Source organism: Hemicordylus capensis, chromosome 5 (assembly GCF_027244095.1).
Source record: "Hemicordylus capensis ecotype Gifberg chromosome 5, rHemCap1.1.pri, whole genome shotgun sequence".
Classification (NCBI taxonomy): Eukaryota; Metazoa; Chordata; class Lepidosauria; order Squamata; family Cordylidae; genus Hemicordylus; species Hemicordylus capensis.
Window position 1 is genome coordinate 208503182 of NC_069661.1, and position 21256 is coordinate 208524437.

At 43.5% G+C, this 21256-nt stretch overlaps 1 protein-coding gene across 8 annotated transcripts in view; it reads right to left on the reverse strand.

The window, feature by feature from the left end:
* The window catches only part of ANKS1B (ankyrin repeat and sterile alpha motif domain containing 1B), a 595071-nt gene that overhangs the window by 572532 nt on the left and 1283 nt on the right, over positions 1 to 21256 (reverse strand). The gene's annotated exons all lie outside the window — the stretch shown is intronic.

The window sequence follows — 21256 nt, forward strand, 5'->3', positions numbered from 1 at the left end:
GGGCATTACCTTTACGGAGCAGGGAGGGTGCCCATCCTCCCATCCACGTTTCCCCCGCCAGCGCTGTTGCCAAAACCGGTGCTGTGGGGCTGCTGCGTACCTCCATGATGTTCGCACACACACTGGCCACTTCTGGTACGATGCTGAACGGGGCTGCAAGGAGGTACACAGCAACCCCACAGCATTGGTTTTGGCGACAGTGCTGACAGGGGAAATGCAGCAGGGGGGATGGGCACCCTCTCTGCTCCTTAAAGGTAAATCCCCCCTGCCACCAAACCAGCCAAACACTGGTTCTTGCACATCCCTAGAGCCCATATCCTCTCGCACAGGGGAGATTCCTCTGGCAGGGTGGCGGCCTCCTAGTAGTGGGTGATTCAAAGGTTGTGTACATCATATGGCATCTAGACAGGCTGTTAAGCAGTACTGGGGAGGAGTCAGCTGTCATGGTGCACGTCAGCACCAACGATGTTGGGAAATATAGCCGGGAGGTCCTGGAAGCCAGATTTAGGCTGCTAGGTAGCACACTGACGTCCAGGACCTCCAAGGCAGCATTCTGTGTGTTCCATACGCAGGGTCAGTGAGACAGGCAGGGCTGAGGGGTCTCAATGCGTGGATGAGACAGTGGTGCTGGGAGGAGAGATTTAGATTTGTCAGGCACTGAGATACATTTTGGGACAAGACGAGCCTGTACAAAAGGGATGGGATCCATTTGAACCAAAATGGAACCAGACTGCTGGCACTTAAAATCAACAAGGTCACAGAGCAGCTTTAAAATGATTCTCTGGGGACAGTCGACAGTAGTTGGGTAGTATCCTGTTCGGCAAATGCCATCCCTTAAGGTGCAATGGTATAAATGCTTCATATAAACCAGAGGGGGGTAGAGTAAAACCAGATACAAAGCAGACAGAAGAATGTGCTAGCTAGTCAAAGAGACCAAGTGGCCAAAAGAAAAAGATAGCACACACCAGGTAAGAGATTCAGCATATAGGTGCTTATATACCAATGCCAGAAGCCTCTGAGACAAGCTAGGCGAGCTGGAGTGCTTGGTTGCTAATGAAAACATAGATATAGAGGGCATAATGGAAACATGTTGGAACAATGAGAACCAGTAGGACACTGTTATTCGTGGATATAATATCTATAGAAAGGACTGGGGGGGGGCAAATTGGGGGTGGAGTAGCACTGTATATTAAAGGGATAGAATCTCACAAGTTAGAAAACCTAGAAAGACCAGAGTATTCCACAAAAACAATACAAGGGTGACAATACAAGGCCTGAAAGAAAATGTGCTACTAGGAATGTGCTATCACCCTCCTAAACAAAACACTGACAGTGACTGGGAGTTGCAGAAGGAAATCAGGGAAGCATCAAAGAGAAACAGACCATTAGCCAACCTGCTGGCCTACCAATGCTATATCTTCATTAATTACCCACCACCACTGGTACAGCTGCCCCATGGTCATCCCCCACCACCCCATCTCTGTCAAACCCAAGACACATACCTGTATCAAGCTTAACTAAAAACTAAGCAGCAATGAAGTGAGCAGGACTCTTCTTTCCAATGATCCAAAACAATAAGTTGGCCCCAGCCCTCAATACCACCCCTGAAGGCTGCCACCAAAGGCAGGCCTCCTTTGGCGGTCACCTGCAGGCAGCCTGTGCCAGCGGCTACACCTCCAGCTAGCCCTGGGCCCTATTTAAGCCAAAGAGACCCCAGACCCCACCTCTCACATGGGCTTCTGGAGCCTGGCAGCTGGAACAGCCCCCACACAGCTGAAGCTCATCAGGTCACTCCGACCATGGCTGCAGCCAACACAGGATCAGCAGGCGATGGTACTCTGCTACTCAAGGCCAGAGGGAGGGAAGACCAGCTCTGCAAACGTCCCAGCCCAAGCAGGCAAAGTAACTTCTTATAACTTCTTATTATAATGCTCTTGTCATGACTCCTACCAGAGCCAGAGGAGAAGGATGTTCACTGGAGTTGAATCCTTGTCTGGAAGGGATTCACAGTAGGCTGCCACCATCCACTTTATTTTGATGTGGGAAATCGCACTCTCCATATAAGATTCGGGAAGGGGTGGGGGTTAAGTGGCAAAAAACAACAACCCAAAAGGGGCTGAACAGATAGCCAAAAGAGTGTGACTAAGGCAGACCCAAAATGAAGAGTAGCACACTTTAGCAACAAGAGTTTATCATCAGATTAAAAGAAAAAGGTATGCAATAAGAATAATAGTTTTTTCATAAAACAAATTGTAAGAGAGAGTTTTCATTAACCTGGCAACACTGATTCCAAGCAATCAATAAAGAGAAATAACTTCCCTGATGTGTTTAACTGACTTGGCCCTAACTTGTTAGTTACAAGCTGCAGCCTTCCCATGTCCCCTGCAGCTCTCAGCCTGCTGCTTCCTCAGGGCCCTCCACCAGGTTAACAGACCAAGAGGCATTTCACATGATATGTGTAAAGTGCCTGACAGGGTTCTGCAGGGAGACCGGGCTTAGCCTGATCTCCCTGCAGACGAACAGACGGATCAGCCGCCCACACGGCTGCCAGCTCCGTCACAGAGCTGGCAGGGACTGCGGGGATTGGGGGCCACACAGCCCCCGGAAGTCCCAGGATGCCCCGTGCGAGTGTATGGGGCATCCTGGAGAGACCCCCGAGCCCAGGAGGCTGGCTGCAGCCTCTCAGTCGGGGATCTACTTGTATGTCGCCACGCACCACGGCGACACATGAGCAACGAAATGAGGTTAACGGAGAGCTCACTCCGTTAACCTCATTTAAGGGGAGGGTGTTCTAGGCAGGCTAGCCGCCTTGGGAGCACCGGGCTCACCCGCAAGCCCAGTGGTTCCCAGTCAACGGGAAGCAGGCTAAGCTCCCTTAGCCCGCTTCATGTCGATTGTGGGAATAGCCTCCAAAGCTTGTGCTGATAGCTGAGCCAGAAATCCCTGCCCAGTCCTCTGGATTGGTCCGTTTTATTTGAACTTCCCGGGCTTTTTTCCTTTTTAGGAAACGCCCACCCTCTCAGCAGTTGCTCTAAGTGAGCCCTACTCCTCCTTCCAATCCCTACTATCACTACAGCCCTTATACAAAACTATGGTGTGGCCACATTTGAAGTACGGTGTACAATTCTGCCCATCATATCTTAAGGACATTTTAAAACTGGAAAAGGTGCAGAAGAGGGCAACCAAGATGATCAGGGGCCTAGAGCACCTTCCTTATGAGGCAAGGCTACAAAACCTGAGGCTTCTTTGTTTAGAAAAAAGACGAGTGAGGGGAGATATGATACAGGTCTATAAAATCATTCATGGTGTGGAGAAAGTTGATAGAGAGAATTTTTTTCTCCCTCTCGCATAACACTAGAGCTAGGGGTCATCCTAGTTCTATTTAGGACTGACAAAAGGTAGTACTTTTTCACACAATGCATAATTAATCTATGGAATTCTCTGCCACAATATGTGGTGACAGCCTGTATGGCTTTAAGAGGAGTTTGGATAAATTCATAGGTGACAGGTCTGAGGGCTATAGGCCACCTCCAGCCTCAGAGGCAAGATGCCGCTAAATACCAGTTGCAATGTAGTAAGAGTAGGAGAGAGGGCCTGCCCTCAGCTCTTGCCTGTGGGCTTCCCAGAGGCATCTGGTGGGCCACTGTGTGAAACAGGATGCTGGACTAGATAGACCCTGGGCCTGATCCAGCAGGGCTTTTCTTATGTTCTTAGTTAATCCAAAATATATAGATCTGACATTAAGATTATATTGAAGATTAAAACAAAACTGAACTGTATTTCAAAGAAATCCATTGCTAAATTATTTTATTAACGCAAGAGCAGTAATCAACATGCATCTGAATGAACAGAACTGCAAATCGCTTAAATGTTAAGTTGTAATTACTGCACACATAGCCCCAAGGTGTAATGCAAGGACATGCTTATTCGAAAGTGTAATTGCCATTAAGTCTAATTACTACACCTAAGTGCCTTAATAGATTGTAGTTGCAATGACCATGACCATAATAGCAACCTGTCTGAATACAATTTTTATATTTCATAAAACAAACTTTAAGTTTTATAATACAATCATGCATCATGCATAATCTATTAATCAAATAAACTGCTCATATTCCAAAAATGGTAGACAACTCACAAACTTCCAAACCGTTGAAAACATTAAAGCTGCAATTCTTCACACAGATTGCCTAAATTTCTCTGAAATCAATTACAGTAAACAAAGAACTCCTGCAACATGGAGAAACAATTTAATTTCTGAAGCTCAGAGGCTAGAAAATGCTAATTCAGACATAAACTCTGATTTGCCAAAACCCAGGAAATTACTGTTATTGTTATTTATTAGAATTTTATACCACCTCACCCAGATGGCTTTAGGCGATTCACAAATGTAAAAACAGATAACAAATAACTAATTAAAACAAAATTAATGCCAGTTTAAAATCATTTCAGTACTCACTAAAGGCCAGGCTAAAAAGATGTTTTTTAGGACTTTTTAAAAGGCTGCTAAAACTCTTAAGCTCTAATATCCATAGGGAGCGCATTCCAGATCCCAGGAGCAGCTACAGAGAAAGCCTGATCCCGAGTTGCTGCTAGGTTTGCTGGCAGCAACCAGAAACAGACCTCTCCTGATGACCTTAAAGTGTGGTGGGGATAATACTGAAGAAGGCATTCTCGCAGGTAACTCGGTCCTACGCCATTTAGGGCTTTAAAGGTAATTACCAGCACTTTGTATTTTGCCCAGAAACATATCAGCAGTCAGTGAAGCTGTTATAAAACAGGCATAATATGGTCTCTCCGATAAATGCTGGAGACCAATTTGGTTGCTGCACTTTGAGCAAACTGAAATTTCTGAATGACATTAAAATGCAGCCCCAATGTACAGCGCATTGCAGTAGTCAAGCCAAGAAGTTACTAGGGCATGCTTTGCACCGTTTTGAAATCATTATCTTCAAAGAACAGACACAGCTGTTGCAGAGGCGCTTTTACCCCTGGACTTCTGGGCCAAAGTCCAGGGCCTTCACAGACCCTGGGGGCCTCCAAATCCTCTTTAGTCTGTCCCGGGTGGTGTGGTTGCCCAGCCGAGCATGATGATGCTTAATTTGCAGCGGTGGGTGGGCCTCCAAAGGCCTTTAGGCTCCAAAATTACCTAGGAGCACCTCTGAGCACCTCTGTTGCAACAACCAAAGTTGATAGAAAGCGCCCCAGGCCATAGACTCCACCTGAGATACTAGGGTGAGGCCTGCATCCAGAAACACTCCCAAGCTACGTACCTGTTCCTTTAGGGCAGGCCTGCTCAACTTTGCCCCCCCATCTGTTTTTGGATTACAATTCCCATAATCCCACAACCATAGTAGCCAATAGCCAGGGATTATGGGAGTTGTAGGCCAACATCTGAAGGAGGGCTGAAGTTGAGCAGACCTGCTTTAGGGGGAGTGCAACCTCATCCAGAACAGGACGTTCTATCACATCCCTCAAATTATGACCGCTCACCATTAGTACCGCCATTTTTTTATTCAGCTTCCATTTATTATCCCATTACTCCCTGAAGGGAAGCATTTAGGGAGCTATGCCATTTCCTGATGATGATGTCATGGTGAAATAGATTTTAGTGTCATCAACATATGGCTAACAGCCTGCTCCAAATCCCCTGATCAATCAAATGGAGAGCACAAAGTGAGGAGAAGTGGAAGGAGAGCATACAAGGACTGTTAACTCTCATCTGGAGTCATAGTTTTAAAACCACCCAGGGACTTTTGTATGGGGCAGAATATAAAATGTACTTTAATAATAATAATAATTAATTATTATTATTATTATTATTATTATTATTATTATTATTTACTCATGAGTAGGACTTCCTACTCTTAAGTAATCCCATGGGTTACATTGGGTACCTCCCAACTTTTCCAAGCCACAGAACTTACAATTAGTTAACATTTTACTTCAGGGGAGTACAGATCTACATCCCAAACATGGCGCACTGTGTGACTGCATGATTCACTGAGAATACGAGTTCTTACAAAAGAAAAATTAACATTTCAAACCCCACACCAATGAGGATCTTCAAGATATCAGTTCTCAGCATTTCAACTGAAAGGACCCATTGTGACTGATCGAAAGGCTATCATCACGGGTCTGGTAGCCGGCCAAGTGCCTTCTACAGGCCACTTTCCCATAATCATCACATCTTTTGACTAGTTTCTTGTCAGCTTTCCTTGAGCACACACTACTTGGTACTGTACACACAATACCAACCTCTTTAAAACACGCAATATTGGTACACACGATACCAACCTCTTAAAAACACACAATACCAACATCTTAAGAACATAAGAACAGCCCTGCTGGATCAGGCCATCCAAGCCAAATACAGTTGACAATGGTTTCTTTTGTGAATGTGGTTGTATCCATTGGGGTATGTTTAGCTTATTGTGTCTCATAGTGCCTATATAGGGCAACTCCTTGCTCGCAAGAGTCTCTGCCAGATATACATCACTGGCAGATAAGCCAATGTGCTCTTGGCACATCTTTTAATCATGCGAGAAGGGTGGTCATCTGAACTGCACCTCTACATATGCTCCAGCAGACTTTTGGAGTATAAGTAGAGGGGCAGTTCACCTGAAGTGGCCGCAAGTGTTCCTCCATTGCAGTACACATTGCTGTACAACATGCGTGTCAACTTATTTTTGTTGCAATCTTCCGGTTTGCTTCTCAAAGTAAACATCATCTCCTGTCAGTGGGTAGGATGTTTCTGCATCCAAGCATTGCTTCCTCCTTCCTGGGTGAATCGAGCAGAGGGTGTGGAGCAGAGGTGTAGTTTCACTCTCCATGATAGCCCCCATGGCCTTGCCCACCCTGCCAGCCAGAGAAGCCAAGAAGCCCCAGCTCTCCATTCCTGCATGTTCCCCCTTCACTATACCCCTGGTGTGGAGTGACAATGTCTCTGATTGTTTCATATGTTGCCCCTGTGTGGTCAAGATGAATCTAATGCCAAGGGGTGTGTGTGTGTGTGTCTGTCTGTCTGTCTGTCTGTCTATCTATCTATCTTCCAATTCTTATACCTTCATCATATTTTAAGCAAGTTTATAAATTAGTAAATGATTTCTTATGGCAGGGGACTCACTTTGCTAGCCTTAAACTGAAGATACAATAAATGCCCAATGATAAGCCTGAAAATGTGGGAAATTAAATCTGTCTTTTTCACTCTGCAAACTTCAACTATTGAAGAAGACAGATTTAATTTCCCACATTTTCAGGCTTATCATTGGGCATTTATTTTATTTTCAGTTTTAGGCTAGAACAATGAGTCCCAGGTTTCAGCTACACCTTGGTCACAGCCTGAGAGTCATTACTTAATCCCACTGAAATCTTGGCAGGTGCTCAGTTCATTATTTGTTCGTGGATCTGGGTCACTACTGGTAGTTAAGGCAGCAAGGCATATATGGAGAATCCTGGGTTCTAGACATGGCTGTGATCCTTTTCAGCAAAAAAAGCTCACATTGTGGGTGAATCCTAGCTTGAAGATTGCTCATAAGTCTTTTTATTGGGCTAACTGGGTCTCTCACAACATCATCACATTAGATCAATTGTAATCTTCTGAAGCTGTTTTTAAATCCTTTGATACTTTGAGAGCTGAATTTGATATACCTTCAAATGTTAGCTGGCAGTTTATCTAGCTAAAACATTTATTGCCACGGCTCTTTAGTCCTGATGAGATTGCAGCTTCTGAAATTACATCCTTATTATTAGATTTGGAACATTTTATTAAACGTACCTAAGCTTGTAACCTCACTCTATCACAGACGTAAAGACACTGATAAGATTGATATCGATTATATCCTTTGGAATAATGATCTTGAATACCTGATTTTATTAAATAAATGGCGGGTCACATTGAAGGCATTGAAATGTGCCTTTTAAGATATTAAAATGCGACTAATACAACATAAACCTTTATTCCGTGTCTATTGGACACCACAAAGAAGGTTTAATAAGGGATGGCTGCAGACTGCTATGTGTTGGAGGTGTAATTTTTATGAAGGTACACTTACACATATTATTGTAGATGTGTAAATTATCATTGCCCGCAGTTATCATTGTCCGTCAAGGATGTTCATGTTTTGTTGGGGTATATCCCCAGCATATGGAATTTAGCACTACATCAAGAAGTGTGGATTCTCCATGCTTGGGGTGTTGCCAAAAGGATTATAATACAACAGTGGAAGGACAAATGAACTGGTTGTGTTATCGTATCCCACCAGAAAAAACCAGAGACATACTGTGAGCTCTTTCTCACGATCAGAGAAAGGCTCCAAAGGGGCAAGGGGTGGAAGTCTTCAAAAGCTTACCTCCCCTGCAGACGATCCTCTTGAAAAGCCTTGGCACAGAGATCATGGACCCAGACATACAGTTGCCTCCTCAAGCAGCAAGTTGGGGGGCTGGGAGCATCTCCCCATACATGGGTGTGTGGGGTATTATGGGGATCCCCTCCGCCACCAGCTGGGAGCCTCACAGTCTCCCAGCCCTGGCTGCAAGCACTTGCTCTAACCTAATTTAAGAGGCTGGCCTCTTTGCAGGGTTTGCCTCCACACTGCCGCTGGGAGCTGCGTGGCCCCCGGAAGTTCTTATGACCAGTAAAGCCCAGGCTTTCCTTGGCTTTCCTAGCCCAGTTTAGGCTGATTGTAAGAACAGCCTCTGTAGATGGTTGATCCACATATGCCAGGCTTACTGAAGCTGACATGTTGTGGTTGCTGCTTTTGTGATACTTTTGGCTTTGTTCTGCTGGTTAAAATCCCTGCTTCTGCAAGGTCAGATGCTTCTGAAGGACTTACTTGTTCCAAACACTAGGTCTGACATTGTGGAAGGGATTGGTTTCATCTGCACAGAACTATGCCATACCTCCGCCTATTTTTCTGATACTATCATCTTTCAAGGTCAATTGAGCTTGCAAGGGGAAACGAACTGACATTTCCAAAGAGAAAGTTTTCTCTCCTATCCCAATTGACTCAACATAGGAATGGAATAAAAACCACCCGAGCATAGGGAGTCCATTGATTTGGGGGTGGTTTTCTACCCTGTGTCATATTATTAATAATAATAATAACAACAACAACAACAACAACAACAACAAGCTTTATTGGGAACAGCCTATATTTTGCGACGATATCTATAATAACCAACAGTATTGATGATAAAATTCAGCCATCCCAGGTCCTTGGGAAGGACTCGATGTCTGGATAAAACATACCAGTCAATAACACCTGTCTGACTGTGTAAACAAGACATAATTATGTAAAAAGATTGCACAGACTGACTACAAACAAAGGCATGACAAGGTAGCAGGGATGATACACTGGAACATCTGCAAAAAATACAAGCTACCTGTAGCCAAAAATTGGTGGGACCATACAATTGAAAAAGTTGAAGAAAATGAAGATGTAAAAATATTATGGGACTTCTGACTACAAACAGACAAATATCTGCCACACAGTACACCAGATATAACTGCAGTTGAGAAGAAAGAAAAAAAGTTAAAATAATCGACATAGCAATACCAGGGGATAGCAGAATAGAAGAAAAAGAAATAGCAAAGAAATCACAAAATACAAAGATCTACAAATTGTAATTGAAAGGCTGTGGCAGAAAAAGACCAAAATAATCCCAGTGGTAATTGGCGCCCTGGGTGCAGTTCCAAAAGACCTTGAAGAGCACCTCAACACCATAGGGGTCACAGAAATCACCATCAGACAATTACAAAAAGCAGCTTTACTGGGAACAGCCTATATTCTGCGACGATATCTATAACAATTGACAATAAAATTCAGCCATCCCAGGTCCTTGGGAAGGACTCGATGTCTGGATAAAACAAACCAGTCAATAACACCTGTCTTACTGTGTAAACAAGAAATAATACATATGTTTATTATTAGTTAACCCTGTTAACCCCTGCTAACTTGGCAAAGAGGCACCTTTTAATGTGGTGATTCTTTTTATTTAGCAGGGAGAGAGTAACTGGCCCTATCCACCCCCAGCACAGTACCTCCAGTGACTGTTGCTGGTGTATATCTTATGTTTCATTTTAGATTGTGAGCCCTTTGGGGACAGGGTTCCATTTTATTTGTTTGTTATTTCTCTGTGTAAACTGCCTTCAGCCATTTTTGGAAGGGCGGTATAGAAATTGAATGAATGAATATCATGATTGAAGAGGGGCCATACTTGTGTATATATGTTGAGAGTGCAGTGGTTTGCTTGTTTATGCATGTTTATACAGCTGGTGGAAATCTACCCCAAAATCTGGATAAAGGTTAACAATCCTTCAATATATGTACTTGACAATGCATTTCAGCTTGACACAAATCCAGTATATTCAGTGCCTTCTCAGTGGAAACTGAAGCATCTAGTATCAGAGCTTGGAAGAAGTTTTTGCTCCACCTTGTCTTCCCCTTTATTATTTTTTTAAAACAACAAGCAATCTTTGCACAAGCCAGCAAACCCACTTAAGTTGCTCAAATAGGCATAGCATATCAGGGTTGTTATCTTGGGTTGCTCCAGCTTTAGCTCTGGGTTTCCCCCGAGGCACACATTTCTCTACCACCCACACAATAATATTTGCACAAATACACCTTTGCACAAGCTTCATGAAAAGCTGAAGCTTTTATGGTATAAAAAAGTGAGTATATAACTCTTCTGTTGCTCAACAGTCCCACCTTCTACAGCTGTAACAATTTATGCGGGGGATGCCCCTCCCTTTCACACCTAGACATACTTCTGCAATCTTTCCTGTGGTGCACAGTCCTCTTCTGGACAATTACTAGGCAGAAAGCTTGGCTTAAAATGGTCAGAAATGGCTGTCATGCCTCCTTCCTAATGACTTATAGAAAGTATAATACTGCAGGTACTAAAACAGCACAAAGAGCAGCTCAGTACCCCAATACATTCAGTCCCTCTTTCCAATGTCCCAAATCAATCCCAGAGCTAAAGCAACCTTGTCCCACCCGAAGAAAGAAACCCAGAGATGTTACTATAATGCATAGCCACCACGTCTAGTCCAAACAATTTTGTTTTTATTAACAAAGTACTTCACAAGAACACACTCTTCAGGCAACATCCATCTTGTTGCTCACAGGCTCCAGCTCATTTGAACAAGAAACACTCTGAGCATGCTCAGCCCACCAAAGAGAACCCAGCTGAGCATGCTGAACAATCCAAGTAAGTTAGACTACTAACAGCCTAGAGATAAGACTCCTAAACCACAAAAACACTACAGTTACAGCTATAGAAGGTTGAATGGTGAGCAACTGAAAAGAGTTTGCTGGCTTGTGCAAAGGTGTATTCTGGTGCAAATACCCTATACAAAAATTAAAAGGGAGAACAAATCAAAGCAACCTCCAGTCCACTCCCAAAACACCAGCCACAGATGTTATGGTGGGTCTGGAAAAACAACAAGAACCAGAGGTGCACCTAGGTAATTTTGGAGCCTGGACCTAAAGGCCTTTGGAGGCCCCACTTCCCTGCAAATTAAGCATCATTATGCTTGGCTAGTCAACCACATAACCCAGGACAGACTAAAGAAGATTTGGGGGGCTGTGGGGGCCCTGGACTTTGGCCCCAAAGTCCAGGGGTAAGAACACCTCTGATGAAAACTGTTCACCCTTTCCTCTTTGCCCCGCTCAATTTCCTTGAATATTTGTGTATTTACAACAGTGCTTCCAACTACCAGATAGCATCTGCCAGAGTTTCTGCTTCAACTACACGTTCAGACAGCCCAAAGCAAAAAATACAAATACAAGGGTGGTGGGAGGCAAAACACAATCAAAACCCTGAAATGTGATCTTTCCACAGACACAGGATGCTTTCCTGGGCAAATAGAAGGGTGAATGTGTGTCAGTATTAAAAACAAACACAGGCAAGAGTGTAGCAGAAACTCAGTAAAATACCTAGGCTGTCAGAAGTGAAATGCATGCCACAGGAAACAGGAGTGCAGAGGTGTGCCCAGGTGAGGAAGGGGGAACATGCCATAGATAGAGTGTGCAGCCTCCTGCTTTAGCCCCCAAGCCGCAGCTTTTCAAACATATCCCCACAATATTCCACACTGCCATTGTCAGGACAGTTTAAAAGTACTACTTTTAAAAAAATATTTAAAATAGGTTGTTTCACACATTGAACGGTTAATCATCATGTGGGGGGAAAGCCAGAAAAGGTCACTTGTCATCCGAAGACCCTACAACTATGACTGTAGTCAAACTGCTATACATTACCATCTGGAAAACTCCAGGGACCAGTGAAAATAAAAAGAGCTGAAAAGGAGCCTTCATTGCAGACAGCGAAGGTGGCTAAATGTTTGACTCAATACTCCTTCTTTCTAAATGCTAATAGATACATTTTCATTTGGTCTTCAGAGTCGTTCCATAACCACTGCCTAAACAACTAAGAGTGAAACTAGATATTACTTTGATCATGTCAGTGACCCTTGTGTGCTTCCTTAAAAAAAAGAAATGGAAATAGCACATGCAGATGATCCAAGCCAGACTGGGACCACAGCAGGGAGTAGGAGGGGGGCTTTAACTCTTCCACCAAGCTCCCAATCCAAATCAACACCCCAGACATGCTGTTTACATAAGAAAAAGCAAAAAACTAGGGTCAAAGACATGATTAAAGTCAATTTAGTTTGACCCTGGGTCACAGGATTTCCTATACAAAACACTTCTGTACATAATACTACTTAACACATAAGTTAATGATGTTTTGTCATCCATAGATACCAATCAAATGCACAAATATCAACAGCTGGCCTTACAAAGTACACAGATTTTAGTTTGCATGAATAAGTCTGTTTCATTTATGTCCCATCAATATTTGTAATATTTGCAACTCAAACCTGTTTGCTTCTTTCAGAAACCTATTCCTTCTACGTATCATCTTGGCTGAATGCCACAGATTTGGGATTGGGAACTAAGCATTGCTTAACTTTTCTTCTTCCATGTATGCCTACATACTGTATTTAGTGTGATAACTGGTCAATTAATCCTAATGCATAAACAAAATTATGAGCAGACTAAGCATTAAGACTCTCTTGAGTGGCCCCAGCCCCAAGGCTTCATTCCTGTATCATGGTCCAGGGCTGGGACCAGTGTCGGTCCTTCCTCCTCAGATTCCAGCCTAGTGTCTTGATCCAGGACTAGGGCCAACAGTGATCCCATCTCCTCAGAGTCTGAATCCCAGTCACAGTGATTGTGACAGGCCAGTCTGTGACAGGCAACTGTATTCAGTATTGCAAACAGGCTGAACCAAAATCCCATCTTCTGTTCATGCAGGGTGAGAGAGGGACATCATTTTTGCCATTTCCCCCTTCTCTCTCCAGATCTCTGCCTTCACCCCTTGAAAATCTGTTCTGGAGGGTTGGGGGATCCTTGAGGTACTATGTCCCCACATCAAGGATCCCCTCAACTGAAGTACAAGGTGGACAGTTCAGAGGATGAGACAGGGTGGAAATATACGACCCAAACCCCAGCCAACCCCATACTCCTGGGACCCTTCACACCAGAAGAACCAAGAGACACCAAGCCACCTCCACCACAATTCAAGGATACAACCCTGTCTTCATCCTTCCCCAAGGATCTACCACCCAGGTAGAGATCCCTCCAGTGCTGCTGGAGCCAACACTTAGAAATTAGGATGAGGCCCCTTTAAGCAACAGAGCCTTCCCTAGGTAAGGGGTAGAGTCAATTTAGTTTGCCTGGCTGCAGCCATAAAAACTGGCAATCTGCTCCCACCCTCCCAGCTGCTTCTGGAGCAACAATTTTCTTATGTTGGTAGTCCCAGTTTTTGTGGGCATTTGATCAGAACTATCTGAAGTCCTAAACCCTTTCTCCTCAGAGCTGACTAAGGTTTGTATCCCTCCTGAATCTCTGCTTCAGTGGAGACCCCTGGCTTGGCCTTGAATAGAATAAGGAACAAATTTTCAGGGCTTGGGCAGGGGAACAGATGGAAATGGCAGAAATCGCCTCCCGTTGCAAAAGCACAAGATAGAGCAATTGAATGGCAAGATTTGAATACAACCCAATGTGGCTGCATGATAGATTTGTATAAGAAAATTACTATATTTGCAGATTTATTAGTATCTGCACTGACTAAATATATAGAGACTAAATATATAGAGGTTTCTTTCTACATACAGTATTCCCTTGTTGGATCAGAGTGAAAGACAACATACTAAGACAATGCATTCAATTTAGTGGTCTATCCCCCACTTCACAAATGCTTTGTTTCTCATAGTTTTCTAACATTGTATAAGTATAGGATTAGGGAGTATTGTATACTGCCTTTTTAAGAGCCAAACCCAGAAGGCCTCATGATCCGAATGACTATGGAAGCAAACTGGGGGAACAGTTTCCATTTTGCAGCAGATGTCTGGGGCCTGTATGATCTTCTCAGAGGCCTGAACAGTCCAGACAAAACCAACACCTTTTATTTTGTCTCTCTTTGTGCAGCACTGGAGCAGCATGCTTTATACATATGGCTACGAACTCAGATATAAGCTAGTGAGAAATGATTGCAAATGCTGGTGCATTTATTTATTTAGAACATTGTTACCCTGCTTTTTTCACACAAAGTAGCTTATAATAAATAATGCAAGTAAAATATTTCTGTAGTGAATGAACACTGTATAACACTACCCATTCTGCTGATATCTTCTTTATTCTCTTCCAGTGTGTCATCCTTCAGTGATGCTGATGCTTTATTTGCTGCTGTTTGAGTATCTGCAGAATCTTTTCTACAGAAGGCTATGAATAAAGATGCCTGGAGACTTTACACACAGGGCTTCTGCCCCGAATCTCCTTAAAAGAGTGTGTACGTTCACATACCAGCCAAACTTACCTCGAAGTTCCTTCGAGATTTTTGGACCTACTCCACTCACAAACTGGGCTTTGTGATGCGAATTCTAGCTTATCTCGACATTTTTTAAGATACTGGTTTTAAGCTACTTTTTCTGAAAACATTTTCTGAAAATGAGAGAGGCATTGACGTTGAATCATTAGCATGATAAGAGGCATGCTCTCTTCAGAAAGGCAGATCTATCTCTGCAGGAGCTCCTCCTCCCCCCCCCCCGCTGCCCCCATTGGCTAGAAAGAAAACATGGAGCATGCCATGTGCACTTGTTTCAAAAGGAAACCAAGAGCAGAGGGGAAGGGCTGCTTCCTTCAATGCCCTGAGTGTACTTCAAAGTGGCTTCGCTCGAAGTTTACTCTGAAGCCTGAAACAAAGTGCAAATAACTCCCTGTTGGTTAAGATGGAAGTTCTGCAGACTTATTGGGGGCAGGGCAGCATCATCAGAAGAGCCACTGGAGTTCTGACACATGGACATTCATGCCAGTCTCCTTCCTTCCTTTGGTTACTGAGTCTGGAGCAATTGGAAAGTTCCTCCTGGCTGTCAGTGGCTATTAATGGCAGTGGTAGTAAATGACTGGTCCTCTTGGTGTTCCTGCTGCTGTTGCTTGCTCCACCAGAGAGTTCTCAACACAGCAAGCTTTACTGTGAGTTTTCTGCAAGGCTTTACTGCAAACTCAAAGTGATCCCCAAAACCCGACACAAAAAGTGTATTTTTTAACCCGGATATAAATCGGTCTGCACTCTAATGTGCAGTGAAAAACTCGAATTGTGTGTGAAGTGCTCCCCAGTGTAATGACCTGCCTTGGTCGACTGCCCAGCAGCTGCAAAAACCACTCTTTTAGAGGGGAACGGAGAGCCGACAGACAGGGATGGAAAGTCAGATGTAGCCAGAAGTCAAAACCGGAGAACGGAGAGTCTTAAACATTGCCAGAAATCTACATGGGAGTTCCACAGGATCAGGGGTAAACACAAATTGGGGTCAGACAACAACAAACAGGTCCAGATTTCTAGGTCAAGGTTGCTCATGGTAGGGCTGGTCACCACAGATGTTGTTTCCAGCACAGACCAAGGTTTCAGGCTGCTCTAAATAGGCAATGTGTTGAGCACCCCACCCATCACTGCAGCTGGGCCTTGTCAGGGAGATGCAGCCGGGCCAGAGCTGGGACACCTGTTGCTTCTGGCCAGTCTCTCTTACCTACGGCATTCCTCCCTCTGAGCTTGTTCTCTGGCCAAGCATCACTGTCGGGGATCGGGCAGGCACCTCAACTTCAGCCTCAGAGGCTTCATCAGGAGGAGAGAGGGAAGGAGGCAGAGGGGCCTGCAAGCCTGTCAGCTCTGGCTTGACCAGAGTTTCAGCCTGCTTCTTCTGCTCTGGGTCCTCATCTGAGGAATCCTTCTTCATGATCCCCATGGGAGTCATCACACCCAATAGCTCATAGGGACTTCAAGGTAAATCTGCCCAATATGTGAATGCACATCCTCCATTCCAGAAGAAATGCGAGCTTAAGGGCTTTAAAAGCCATGTGTGAAAAACTTCCAGGGGCCCCAGGAGCAATAGTCCTCCCCTGGAAACCATTGTTCTCCAACAACAGCTCAAGCAACAAGATGGAATGTCTCTGGGGGGACATAAGTACAGCCCTGCTGGATCAGGCCCAAGGCCAATCTAGTCCAGCATCCTGTTTCACACAGTGGCCCACCAGATGCCACTGGAAGCCTAAAGCAGAGAGGCATGCCCTCTCTCATGCTGTTACTTCCCTGCAACTGGTACTCAGAGGCATCTTGTGTTTGAGGCTGGAAGTGGATTTCCGACTAGTAGCCATTGATAGACCTATCCTCCATGATGTTATCCAAGCCTTCTTAAAGCCATCCAGGTTGTTGGCTGTCACCACATCTTGTAGCAGAGAATTCCACAAGTTGGGATTCTCCTCACTTGGACATTAAACTATCTATTACTGCAGAACCTGATGGTTCTTACTTTGAATCCATGCCGGAACAATCTCTTTGTTAAAGTTAATAGATTACTAGGATAATGGCAAAAGATTCTACTCAGGTATGTGTTCTGACTGGGAATGGATGGGCTGACCAACTGAGAAACTGGCTAAAAATCATAACTGGATTCACACATAGTGGGGAACCTGTTGTTTCCATGAGACTGTCAGAGGGCTACTTAAGACAGAAAGGGAAGGTGCCAAGAAGGAGAATGAGGAACTCTTGGAAAGGACCTAGGTCCTTGAAATGGTAGGGTTGAATGCAAAAAGAGCCAGGAGGAAGAAGAGATCTAGGGTAGAATTAAACCACCTCCTCTCCAATACGAGGCACCTCAGGGGAAGGAGAATCAGAGCCCCACAACCAGAACTTTACGGGGCCTAAGAAGTCTAAGCCCAGATGGAATAGCATCCAGAGAAAGTCCTCAGATAAGCCATGTTTATTTTTTCAACAATATAAATGTTACACACAGGACTCTTCCAATGAGTTGTAAGCCATAAATAGTTGAATTGTTAGAAATCTAGCATGTGCTACCCAGGGCCATCCTTAGGGCAGGGCAACTGGGGCAATTGCCCCGAGCTCTGTGCTGGCTCAGGCCCTGCTCTTGGCACACTGCCTGCCTTCCTCTCTCCCCCAGTCCCAGCCACTTATCTTTCCCCGCAGCTGATATTTTGTGTCTGTGTACAGCTTGAAAGGTTCCCAGGCAAGCTGCTAGAGTTCCCTCTCTCCCCGCCTCTCAGCTGTTTGGTGGGTGGGTGGGTGGGGCTTCCAGAGAGCCCTCCATGCAGGCCTCGCTGAAGTCTGAAGCTGAGGAAGCAAGCAGGCACACAGGCAGAGAGTGGCCAGTGCCAGAGCTCTCTTCAGACCCTCTGCCAAACCCAGCCTTAGTAATGGAGGTATGATGTGATTACCTTTTTTGTGGTTATCCCCCCCCACTTGAATATTTAGGTATTGGCTTGCCATAGGGCTTTGGCATTGAGCAGAGATGTAGGGCAGGGTTTGAGGATTATGTATGTTTAAATTGAAGTTGAGTGGACAAATGGTTGGTTTTTAATTTTTTTTTCTTTAATTAAAAAAAAACCCATCCAAATAGTCCTATAAGTGGCTTGCTTCATGGCACAACATTATAAAAATGTCTGGAACTCAAGCCCTCCTCGCCACCTTTAGACCATCATTCCACCCCATATGGAAGAATCTGCCCTTTGCCTTCATAAAAAAGGGTAAAATGCCCCCCTTTCTGCCCCAGCCTTTAGATCACCTGTCCTGGAATGACTTGGCATAGGTCTTTGGTATTAAGCAGAGATGTAGGACAGGGTGAGAGGAACATGTATATTTAATTTGAAGTGGATTGTACAAATTGTTGGGTTTTGTTTTTGTTTTTAAAAAACCATACAATAAGTCCTATAAGTGGTTTGTTTCATGGCAGAAAATTACAAAAACTTCTGGAACAATTATAATTATTTATTTATTTATGAATGCACTATGCTCAAGTTGATTTGCAACCCAGAAGGTCTGAGAACTGTGAAGCATGTGTTATGCTTCTTATTTTTATTTCTTTAGAAATGCATTATATGTCCAAGCTGGTTGGACATGTCCAAAAACCTCACTCACACTATTTACACTGTATGTAATCAATCAGTATGATTCTGTAATAATATAAAATGTTAAGGAGGCCCCCCACACATGTTGATTTGCCCCCAGCCCCGCACCCCACTAGGGATGACCCTGATGCTACCTTTCAAACTTATACAGTAGAGGGCAGTGGCATAGCAATAGATGAACATCGCACCTCCTGGCAGCAGCACACACACACACACACACACACCAATCACCACATGCAGAATCTTACCACCACTGCCGCCTGTCAATCACTCCTACCACACTCCTGCCATCCACTATCTGCTTGCCAGCTGGCTCACACAACAAGCCAACAAGCAAGCTGACAAGCTTCTTTAGCAAGGAGCTAAACTACCCTATTCCTCTCTCCAGCTCATGAAAGAGGAACAGGGCCTTCCAGCTTCTTACTAGTGCACAAGCCAGCTGGGAAATGGAGAACACATGTGCCCCGATGCCAACACAGAAGGCATGCTCGCTCTCCATTTTCCAGCTGGCTCATGTGCCAGTAAGAAGTTGGAAGGCCACATTCCTCCCTCATTTGCTGGAGAAAGGAATGGGGCCATTCACACACACACACACACACACACACACACACACACACACATCACCACTACCCCGAAAACCAGCTGGCAAGTGCTGGTGGAGGCTACAGGAGCACCAGCAGCTAGCAGGAGCAGTAGAAGCAGTGGCTGCAGCAAGTGGGGTGAGGGGGCAGGGAGTGAGTAGTGAGCAGCCCTCTGTGGCCCCTAGACCCAGGATGGCTTGTGTTCTTGGAACATGTCCACCCAATCAGAGCTATGCCTCTCACAGAAGGAGAAGATAAATTTTGTCTTATAAACTTTGCCAGTCCAAACACCCTATACTTCCATTTATATAATACATACATATAAAAGATTAGACTAGACCCCAAAAAATGGTAGCCACAATCAAAGCATAGTTATGGCCATCTTTTTGCCTGCAAAGTCTGCTCTAAATTGTGGGTTGCCTTGCCTGCTCAAACCAAGAGAAGAGCCAGAAAACAAAATTAATCCTAACGTAGCTAATGATATGACTATGTCCTGATTTCACTTGTATACAACATTCAAACATGTAGCTCCAAACTTTGTTCCCTTCCAATAAACATCTATTCACCAATAATATATAAAAGTCTATCAATTTAATAAAGATAGCTTCAATCAAAACTGAAATTACAGAAACAACCCTGAACAAACTGGTGGCAATTAGAGCCAGATGAAATGGGAATCTGCAGGCATAAGTGCATTCAAAATTGCCGCCACCATTTGATTTTGGAAAGTCAGCCAAGATTAATGGCTGTAATGTCAGTGATAGTATTAAACTCAAGGAAAGTACGAAGCACTAAACCTCATTATCAGTTAATGCATGATTAGGACAATATAATATATATTTATTTATCTGGTCATTAATTACACCACCAACAATTTATATTATAAAAAGGGCAGGGGAAATCACATAAGTTGTCACTCAGGCATCTAGAAATGTAATGCTGGTGCTCAGGAAGTTATCTATTTTATATATTGCCACCTAATATTTGGCCCTGGCTCCTAGAAATCATTTATTTTATGCTTTTTGTAATAAAATATGTGCATTTTTCCTCATCTTTTGCCTGTAATGTTAGTACTTTTTATACATCCTATTACTTTTTAAAAGTCACAAAGAAGCGAAGAAGGCAATATGCAACTGTACTACAATGTACAAGTGCTTACAATAAACAAAAATATTCTTAGGTAGGTAGCAAGGAATATGTGATTTTCTATTTTTTATAAACCAGCAGCTTTATATACACTTACAACATTCAAACTACAGAATGAATGTAACTCAAATTTATTCTCTGTTTCTAAAAGTCAGCAAGCTCACTCCTAAAGAGATGTATAACAATTAATCCGAAATTAATCTTACTAAGTAAATGTCTAGAACAGGACAGATTGTTTTGAGATGGATATTAAATGTACCCATGTGAGATTCTGGTATATGCATAATTACAAGTAAATATCACATTTAATAAATCATGCTTTTAAAATATTAATCCAACAAAGTCACATGTGTCCTTTTTATACAGGTATATCATAATAGTATTAAAATATTCTGTAAATGCACTGTGACAGCCAACTTGCTAATAAAAACTATACTGATAAACTGCATGGACATCTGAACCAATGAAAATTATTATTAACAAATGAAAAAAAACCAATAACCTTTAAAAAAAAAAAGCTCTACATTTGAATAGAGATAATGTAGCAACTTGACAAAATATTAAACCTGTTACTATGGAGAATCTTGGAAAACTACATAACCTTTTTTTACCTGTCACTGAAACAATGTTCATTACTTCAGGCCTGCTTCTTTTCTTCTAATGGAACACATTTAATGATTAGTTCAAGTTTGGGGTCAATTCATTCTGCCTTGCTGTGCTTTCATTTGGTGTAGTCCTAATAGAGGAATGTGTGCTCAAACCTTCTTTAATTTGACTAAAGTCAAATGCCTGTGAAAAATACTTTTCTCACCTGCAGCATGATGATACTTAACATTACACCATTAATGTCTAACATTAAATGTTGCCCTACATATTGCACGAGGTCTTTCTGGCTCAGGTATTGGCTTCCTTCCTTCATGCTTAATAACCTAGTTCCATATAGTTCTAAATATCACCTGCTGCACACATTTTACACCTATTCTGTGTAGCTGACCACTCATTCTGAGGCTTGATTTTTCCATATCACACTCTTATTTATAAGGCAGAATT